General features: G+C 35.8%; 1 long non-coding RNA gene across 1 annotated transcript; it reads left to right on the forward strand.

The window, feature by feature from the left end:
- Positions 1-720: 720 nt before the first annotated feature.
- Positions 721-8910, forward strand: LOC127880132 (uncharacterized). Its single transcript, XR_008049431.1, has 3 exons — positions 721-863; positions 8579-8645; positions 8792-8910. It is a non-coding gene; the product is annotated as an uncharacterized LOC127880132 (long non-coding RNA).
- The last annotated feature ends 1840 nt before the right edge of the window (positions 8911-10750 follow it).

The following is a 10750-nucleotide window of genomic DNA, read 5'->3' on the forward strand; positions in this document are numbered from 1 at the left end:
ATACAATTCATACTCTACGACCATACAGCTAACATGAAAGAGGCATTGATGTCCGATTATGCTTTGTATCGACCTGTTTGAAATTGGTCAGAATGACGAATGGCGAGATTTATTTTAAATATTATTAAGAATGGTAATTGGCAAAACAAAAATACACAATTGTTCAGAATGGTGAATTGCAAAATTTATTTTTAAATATTGTTCATTATGTAGAAAGGCAAAATTAATAAACCATATTGTCTACACTGGTGAATGATTGAATTTAACAAATTGCCTAGAATGTAGAGGTTTAGGGCACACTTCAAGTTTCATTATATTCGCATCGATGCCATGTTTAATGTACATACATTTGTATGTTTTCTCAATGCATGCATACTCTATCAAAACCAACAGCTTTACCGCAGTGATACTTATACAGTTGCTTTTACTAATTATTTTTTACGCACAGATATTAACAGATTGTAATTTCGTCAACTAATACCAAAAAGAACATGCTATAATATATTTACTCAAACTAGCGTTTTATTAAAAAGAATGTACAAGATTGACAATTCCACTGTTCAGTTTGGATTTATTTTATTATAAGACAATATCAAATCGACTTCAGGCAATGACTTACAGCTTTACTGAAGCTATTTTGCGCTTAGTTACTTAAGTTAGTTCCCGCCCATTATACACGAAAGATGTCTGTCAATTTATTACATCCAATGCGAAGGCTGCATATCATACCTATTGTTATCGCACGAATAGGCGGAGCTATCTTAATATAGCTCCCTAGTTAAAAGGGACTCGATAGCATATTGAACAGTCCGACAGTAATTGTTACCGAAGTGAGGTGTCGGAAAGCAAATCGTTCCACAATGGTGAGTGGTTTGTTTTAATATCGCAATTTTAACACATTTGAAAAATGTAAGGTGTTTTTCTGAAACAGATTAAGTATTATGTGAATTGTTAACGTTTTACTCAGGAAATGGAAATTCAGCGGATAAAATACCTAGAAATGTTCGGTATTCAATCTCAATATTTTATGATATATTTGCTGACAGAATGCCATCGTACATAATGCGGTGATGTAGAGAAACTGTTTGTTATTTTATAATAAATGTCTAGTGTGGTTTCTGATTTCAGTATGTAAGAAAACAATGTATATGATTATTGCTTTGTTTGTGGACTAAGAAGAAAAGTCAAAGTATATCGATTTTAATTAATTTATGTAAAGATGGGTTATAATTTAAATTTATACTTTTTTTTAGTTATTTAGTTATTCAACTGAAAATATTGTTAGTTAATTGTGGGTTCGTGAACGTTATTCGAACAAATCTAAAATAATGACAGTAACAATTTAAAATTAACACTAAATTATGTTATTTCGGACGTCACAGATATTTTGGTGTTATGATGTACTTTCAAATAATGCAGGCATGATAAATACAGGAAAATGATTCGTGAAATGCATTTAATATTATTCTAAGGATTATCAAGTTAATGCTTTTTTAATACCCCAATCGACAAGTAAGGGTTTAACACAGTTTGGGTTTATCGTGACTCATCAGTAGGTCCGTCAGTCTGTTCGAAAGTAGACTACGATGTACATTCATTAATACAAGCGGTTTACATCCCGTGTTAACTTTTTGATTATGTTTGTTATGTTTTAAGGAATTCAACGATAGTCAGCCAATTCGACACAGTGATTTAACCAATAGTACGCGAATTTAATTAAAATGGTTGTAGTAAAAAGCCTGCTTAATCGTCAGAAGGATTTTTGCGTTTTTATCGTTTAGTTATTCACAACGGGCACTGAAGCATCTCCCGCTTTTTGAAATCAATAGTTTGCATTTCTTTTTGCCACACAGCGTGAACATGTTTCTAATTATAATGTTTTTACATTATGTCCGTCAGCCTATGTGTCCGTCCGTCTCTCGGTCTGTCGCTTGCTGAGGCGGTCTACATAGGTCGGACATAAGTTTCTTCTTCGCTAGAACAACGAAAATTTCCAAGTCAAATTCAAATTGGGAGTTGTTATTTTTCTTGTGTAAATGAATTCGACCTTCATAATATATTTATGTTACAAGCTAAAAAGTTTAATTGTTTCATCTTTATTACAGTAGGAAATACTATATGATTCCGGTATCTGAGTAAAATTAACAGTTTTTAAGGCACTTGTATTCGAGAAAACTACAGCAAAATATGTATATTATAGTATGAACATTAACATTGATATTAATAAAAAACGACCCATAAGGCACATGTTCGCAATCAAAATAACAGTCTTGTTTGGACTACAGTGCGAGCTACGAGTTATTATTCATCAGCTACTGTTGTAACCACTGTATCATCACAATGTTACCACATTCGTCGAAAAGTATCCGTCTTAATAAGCCTTAAATGTAGTATGTTATTAAAATGTTAAGCCAAGAAATGTGTTTTCATTTATTTAGTGAAAAACGAAGTCGCAAATATAGATTAACAGAGCTGTTATCACACTTTCAGAGGTTATAACTTTTTTGAATTTCCATTTATTGTACTAAAGAAGCTGGTTTCTCCTTGTAGCACAAGTAATTGTCATGCCCTGATCCTAATACCACCGCATTACTCGGACATGACTAGTATTTAGTAATTAGGTTGTTGTTTACATATTCATACTATTATACTACAATAATCGAGCTTACACAATTTTGCTTGTATAAATATATTTTTTCAATGAGAAATATTCATTTTTGTATCAATACTTACAAGTAAGACATTTGGGTGATTTTAATTTTGAGTTGTTAGAAGGATTTTCTTGCTTCCAGCCCTTCAATATTGGACATACATCTGCTTGAAAATACATATGACACTGTAATTCAAGAACAGCTTATTGAATTTATTAATCATTATCTTTATGTCTGTTTTGTATTACTCAACTACCTTTTATGTATTGCCATAACTACGGTATGTATGATTTAATCGGACCCTTTCTTGAGCATTTTACATCTGTATAAGTACAGCCAAAATCATCAATCGAAGACAGAAGTGATAACTGAAAGAAAGATTGTCAATGGAAAATCACGCATATTAAACTACGACTCTTTATGCGACAAAAAAACAACGTCTTTTTGAAATGCCAAGAGTGTCCGGTTACAATCTTAAACGTTTCGGCGAACATCGAGACGGTATATGTCTCGGTTAAATACTTCAACAATCCAGATAGAGAAGATACTGCTTGCGTTTAAACCGATTGTATCTCTTGAAATCAATGTAGTTTTTTATATACGTTTGGTATTTAAGCTAAAGCTGAATTTAATTGTCGTTTCATAAATTAACTCTTGATGGAAAACTTGTTCTTCGGAGTTTTGTTTTGAAGTGGTTTAAATGACAAAGAAGCGACAATGCATTTGAATGGTTTATGAACTTGTATTAACATTATTTTATTTAGATTCAAGAAATTGAATCGCAATTCTCTTCATCGGTTGCTTATTGATTGTCTTATCTAGAACCTCGTTTACTCATATCTCATATCTTGTTTATTCGTTAATTAATATATAGATGATAATTGCATATAGATAGCTTATAACGCTTCCAAATAAAGTGTATTAGTTTTCTCGCCACTCATAAGACATATATCTGAGATAATATGGAGAACGAACCAATATTCAATTTCGAACCGCATATACTAGTTATCAAGATTAATACAAATTAATACAGTAAGAAACTACTGCTTCCGGTTGTTTGCAACATGAATATTTTGATATACATGTACATCCGTTCCATACCATCAGTCAGTTTACACCCGGCATTGCGGCTTCTTCTTGAGATGCATTAAAATGATCTGGAATTTGTACGTTAGGATGCTGGGTTTGACAATCATGTCAACACAAAGTTTAAATTCACACATGTCCAGAGATGATCAGAGTTTGTTCGAACTATTTAAACAAGATTTCAATATATTAATACCAATTTTTGATAACTGACTAAAATTTGAGACACTATTTTGCGTTTAAATAAACGTTTACGATTATTTTTCTTTGAGTGTTAATTTTTATGTATATACAGTATTCATGTTCTTTTGTTTTATATCATCACTTAAATATAAAGATATGGTATATTTCGGCTTGAATATTTTTCGCTTTAATTTAAGAAATATGGTTTCGTAATTAAGACAATGTGGTTATACGTATCTGTTAATTGTTTTGCTGCGGAACAACGGTTTTAAATGTTAGAACTCAAACGTCATTTGTGCACATATATGATGACAATAATCTCTCTGGCAAATAATATCACATAATTGCAGTTAATTACTCAATCAGACCGAATCATATCTATTTATTATGAATGTCTCTGGGGTTCGTGCCTCTTCAATTGTGTACGACTTGACCTAAGGTGAATCATTTGCTTTGAAATACTTGAATTATCGATTTTCATTGAAATGCAATTAAATGTGTCTGTGAATAAAATACTCGACACCAATGATACTACTTTTCTCTGATTTTTGTCGTTTAAAGAACATAATGTATTAGCGTTAATTGAGTTAACCCTTTTGATAGCTGATTTTACAATGGTTGTTGCAAAAAATGCGAATGACAAAAATCGTTTTGGACTTAGTTTTAATTGTTTTTCATTGTTTTGACACAGAAGTAAATCTGTAATTGATTGATGCCAGAAGTATTATAATGTACAATTCCATTATAACGATAATCACTGTAACAAATAAAGCCCAATGAGTTGATAAGAAATGACAAATATGAATGAAATGGACTCGTTGTTTCGGTTATTGTAATGTGTCTTATTGCAAACTAAATATATGCGTGTACAATATAGTTATGTTGATTATACTACATAGCTTCGCTATATAAGAATTAATACAAATGTGTTTGTATTAAAACATTGTTAATTAATCTTTTGGAAATAGAACATAGTATCGATATGTAGATTTAAAATGATAATCATGTATTTCATACGTTAAATATGCTTGCACATAATTTACAGGTTATTCTGTTTATCTAAATCAGAGCCTTTTCAGATGAAAGAACGCTAGCAAACACAATAGATAATGGTTTGAAACTGCACAGAGGATATTTTGCATTTTGTTACCAACATCAAGGTGTACGTGATTTACGACACATTTCAGTCAATGTAACACATGATCTATAGTTACCCGACGGATTACAATTTCAGCAGTCATATTAATTTGAAAAGTCGGATGTATTTCGTTCCCTATAAAACGGGACGCAATTTCAAAGTTACTAGTGTGGGATTGGACAAGTTATCGAGTAATATGTTACAGTATTCAGTTGTGGACCAAGCTATATATACTCTCTCACTCACTCACTCACTCACTCGCTCGCTCGCTCACTCACTCATTCACTCACTCACTCAATCAATCACTAACTCACTCCCACACTCACACACACACACACACTCTCCTACTCACTCACTCACTCACTCACTCACTCACTCACTCACTCACTCACTCACTCACTCACTCACTCATGCACTCACTCACTCATTCACTCACTCTCGCGCTCTCACACACACACACACACACACACACACACACACACACACACACACACACACACACACACACACACACACACACACACACACACACACACACACACACACACACACACACACACACACACACACACACACACACACACACACACACACACACACACACACACACACACACCCACACACCCCCACACACACACACCCCCCCACCCACACACACACACACACCCACACCCACACACCACACCCACACCACCCACACACACACACACACACACACACACACACCACACACACCACACACACCCACACACACACACACACACACACACACACACACACACACACACACACACACACACACACACACACACACACACACACACACACACACACACACACACACACACACACACACACACACACACACACACACACACACACACACACACACACACACACACACACACACACACACACACACACACACACACACACACACACACACACACACACACACACACACACACACACACACACACACACACACACACACACACACACCGATTTACTCACTCCCTCACTCACCTACCTTCCCACTCTCCTATCCATCCACTCACTCACTCTTATTCAATCTCACTCACTCTTAACCACTCACTAAATCCATCATACCATCAATCCATCAATCTATCCATCCCTCAATCAAATCAATCAATAAATAAATATGTCTATCAAACCTTACTTACACATTATCGACGCACCCTTAAGCTCATTTAGTCAATTAATCAATATATAATAAAACTTTGTATAGGAAGGAAACCATAATGCACTATGATATGTTATTTAAAATGTGGCCTCATGATGGAATGCCTTTTTACTTGGATGATTCTCGATTATCATTTCTGATACCCATATCTTTGAAGCCGTTGAAGGTGGGTTCCCACTGCCGATCCGATCAACTCGATCATCAATATCACCAAAATTTCCCGACCAAACCCGACCAAGCTCGACTAAAAAGGGTATACACGACTTCTTCTCGACCTCTTGTCGATAACACACGACCCCCACACGACTCATTCACGACGTCCACTCAACCATCTTTCCGATTTCTGCTCGATCATCTCGACCTATACGCGAGCCCTATACGATCTCAGCTCGACCAAGTGGACCTCAGCTCGATCGCCACCAGATCTTCACTCGACCAGATCGTGATGGTCGTACTACAGTCGTACAAAGTCGCGAACGGTCGTTTATTGAAACTTTGAGAATAAAAACGTCAAACATTGTTGTTCACTAATCACTTCAATCATCATGGATTTCTTACTAGTTTTAGCAGTATCAGTCACCTTTTTGCCATTTCTTGGCATCTTTGGATGTTTACTCGTCCGATTCTAAGAAGGTTATGAGAGACAAGCCCGACGTTTTGCATGTGAGTTTTGTTTAAGTGACATGAGGTCGTGTATGGTCGAATAGCCATTGAGAAGTGATCGTGCACGGTCGAGTAGCCGTCGGGTAGCAGTCTAGTAAATCTGTTCATCAAATCGAATAGAGGTCGAGTGGATCGTGTTGTGATCTAAAATAACTCTGGTAGAGGTCGAGCGTATCGGGTAGAGATCGTGTAAAAGATGTCAATCCGATCGCCACACGATTGCTTCACGATCAACTCAATCTTCTACTCGACCAATACACGACCACTTGCCGAGCGCTTCTCGATCCATTTCCTACTCGACCGCTAATCGATATTTTTTGACATGTCAAAAAATATCGGGTAGGAGGCCCGATCAATGCCGACCTACCCGACCGCCCCCGATCACTCTTGCCGACCGAACCAGATCAATACCCGACCGCTTGGTCGGGCTTGATCGAGTTGATCTGATCGGCAGTGGGAACCTAGCTTGAGGTATACAGACATTCATGTGCATCTCGTAAGCGTAACTCCACATCACATCAGAACAGAATTTCCTTTCTAATACACATTCTGCAGTTCCACAGTCTTACTTTTAAATTGTCATGAAATCCTGTGTTAACCATGAAATTATATTGAGGCAAGAAAGAGCACGACTGCATCTTATTCATTCAGAACATGAACTCTTTTATCACAAAGGCGCGATGACCGTAAAGAAATTGGCCATATGTACCAACTTTAGCTTATCAATTTGGCCATATCCACTTGATTTTCGACATTTCTTTTTAGAGTTAAAAAAGCAACGTCATTAAGATTTATCTTTAGCCGAAGACGTCTTAAACGGTATGCAAACAAGTGGGTACCGTTTTAAAAGCAATCCTATGACATTTAAAAACGCTTTTAGAAGTTCGAAGAAATGTACATTTGTAATATGCAAAAGGTATTCTTATTGAATAATTGAAGGTTTAAATGAAGTTTATGGTTGTTATGCATTCAAAGCATGTTCGTCCATCTTTCGGTCCAATGTCTGTCCGACAACCCGACAGTAACCGCACGGCAGTTGATGTGCAATCGATTTTTTTGCCGCATTTAAATTACATTTTACCAATTTCTTCTATGTTTTAAATTCATTCGATCGTCATTCCAAAAAGTACAAAGCAATGATTTGCAATAATATTTTCATTACGATTGAGAATAGCCTTTCAAGCAATCTACGCTTTTAAAACGTGATTTCCCTCCCAAATGGGACACGCATTTTCCGATGTGTTATGTCCTGTTGGTTCTTTATAATCCCTACATTCATTTCAAATAAATGTGATTAGAGTGTATTAGCGATATCAGTGCTGACGTTTTAAGTATAAAGCTCAAGTAATGCAGCAGCTCATATTTTTATTCCAAACACATCGAGAGGCATATAAACAATATACAACATGTAGTTTAATTAATAGGTAAACACAATTTATGTTCATTAATATCGTTTTTTTTTGCTGAGTTGACCTATAACTATGCAAAGCCCGGGTCAACTGAACAGCAATATTATAAATGTTCTGTTTTGTGGAGGGGGAACATGCGATGAAATATAATGTGTTAAGTTTCTTACTTTATATAAAGTATATCGTATTATCAATAATATGTTTGGACATATACTTTTTAAAGTTGTTTCTTTTATCATTCAAGTATCGAAAATCAGATCTCTTCACCATTTTCGTACTAGTACTTGTGTTTGAACAGACTTGCGGACTGGGTAAGTATAGATTAAAACATATATATAATGTATTAATGACTTACACTATGAAATTTCAATTGGTGGAAGGATATCGTTTTTAATACTTATGAGCTGCTGAGATTAAAATGATTCGTTGACGTATCAATATTCTTAACCATTCTTAGCATTGGACGCTGATTGCACCTCGGATGCGAATGCTTGCACTACGCCAAACGCAGTTTGCACAACTGACACAAAGATATGTACATGCGCTACTGGCTATACGAAAGTAGGGACAGACTGCAAAGCAGGTAATTCTGTTATCATGATTCCATACACACATGAAAAAACAGTAAAATTGTACAAAAATGATAAAAAAAGGCAGTAAGCGTAGTAAAATCTTTATGAATTAAATGAATATAAGGTACCGCAAAACGTATCCACACTATGGAAAATGCTACTGTAGGGTGTTAAATACAAGTTTCACTGAAGTATTCAAGTCTAAATCCCGCTAAAGGCGTTTATCGTCCAAAATAGTTCATTGTTACATGATAAATACGTGCATAAAAAGATGTAATTCGCGACTTTAAAAGTGTCTCAGTTTAAAAGAAAAACCGCCCATATGCCTCTTTCAATCAGTATGAAAATATTTCTGATTTTTAGCAATGACTAGCTTCAGTGCGTGTGTGTATTTCGAAAGGTTTCCATTGAGAACATTTACTTACATAAGTTCTATAAATCCTCCGCCGCAAAGCGGGTCGGGATTAAAGGAATTACTTTCTTTCCTCAGTCCAGTCGTTAGTCTGTCTGTAACACTGTTGGGTAAATTGATGCATACTTTATCTTTCAATGGATTTTCATGCCTAACATATTGAAGGCATTAAGGACAATGGGCAAAATGGCATAAGTGAGTAATGAGTGCACAAGGTTAAGGTCGTCAATATTTCAGCTTTCATTATTTGCGTTGCTGCTTCGAATAAAATATACACATTAAAGGATGTTTATGAAAGGTTAATGTCAGTCAGGAGATTCCCGGAAATCAGGAGTCGATGACGATGACTCAGATTCAAGGTCACCTCTGCAAGATCAAAAGAAATATAGTGGTCGTTGTGTCTGTTTTGTTACAATTGAGATCAGCTATGTTTTCATTTCATCACGTTATTACAAACACGCACTAAGAATGAGATATTTTACGATGATATACATAGCACAAAATTCACGTCTGAATAAGTCAAATCAAACCATTATAAATAGCATAATTCTATACACACATGCAAATACAGTAAAATGTACAGAGATGATAAAAGCAACGTCAGAAGAAGTAGTACAATCTTATGACTGAAATGAATAGGAAGAACCAGGATACGTATCCGCACTGTTGAAAATGCTTCTGTAGGGTTGTAAAAAATTCACTGAAGTGAGCGAGTTCGACTTCCCGCTAGAGGCGGTTATCGACAAAAAATATCATTGTTACATGATAAATATACGCATAAAACGATGAATTTCGCCATTTTAAAAGTGTCTTAATTTAGAAGAAAACCCTGTCATATGCCGCGTTCAAAAAGTATTGCAAACATATCTGTTTTTATAAATGAATAGCTTCCATACGTTTGTGAATGTTATTTCGTAAGGTTCCCATTGAGTATTCTCAAAATATACATTGGTTTAATTAATCCTCCGCCGCAAAGCGGTTGGGATAACAGGGATGCCTTTCGTCCGTCCGTCCAGTCGTTAGTCTGCCTGTAACACTTTTGGTTAAATCCATGCCTACTGTGCATTTCAATGGATTTTAATGTCTAACATGTTGAATGCATTGCAACAATAAGCAAAATGGCATGAGTGAGTTATGAATGCACAAGGTTAAGGTCGTCCTTCGAGGTAAAATTGTTATGCCGCCGGGTTTGGGTCATCCATTATGACCCTCGGTCAACTTCATACTTTCATTTTAAGCCTCCAAATCTTAAGGACTTGAGCCGCAACTTTCGTGTACGCTCTCTATCTTCTATACTCGTTGAAGGATTTTTTTGAAACATGATTTCGATATTTAGGCAATTTGCATCTCGCCAGGAGGTTGATCGCTCCGCCCACTTAATCACGTGGCTTAGCGGTTTTTAACCAAGAAAAGCTAAAACCAAAGTGACCTC

Source organism: Dreissena polymorpha, chromosome 4, assembly GCF_020536995.1.
Source record: "Dreissena polymorpha isolate Duluth1 chromosome 4, UMN_Dpol_1.0, whole genome shotgun sequence".
Classification (NCBI taxonomy): Eukaryota; Metazoa; Mollusca; class Bivalvia; order Myida; family Dreissenidae; genus Dreissena; species Dreissena polymorpha.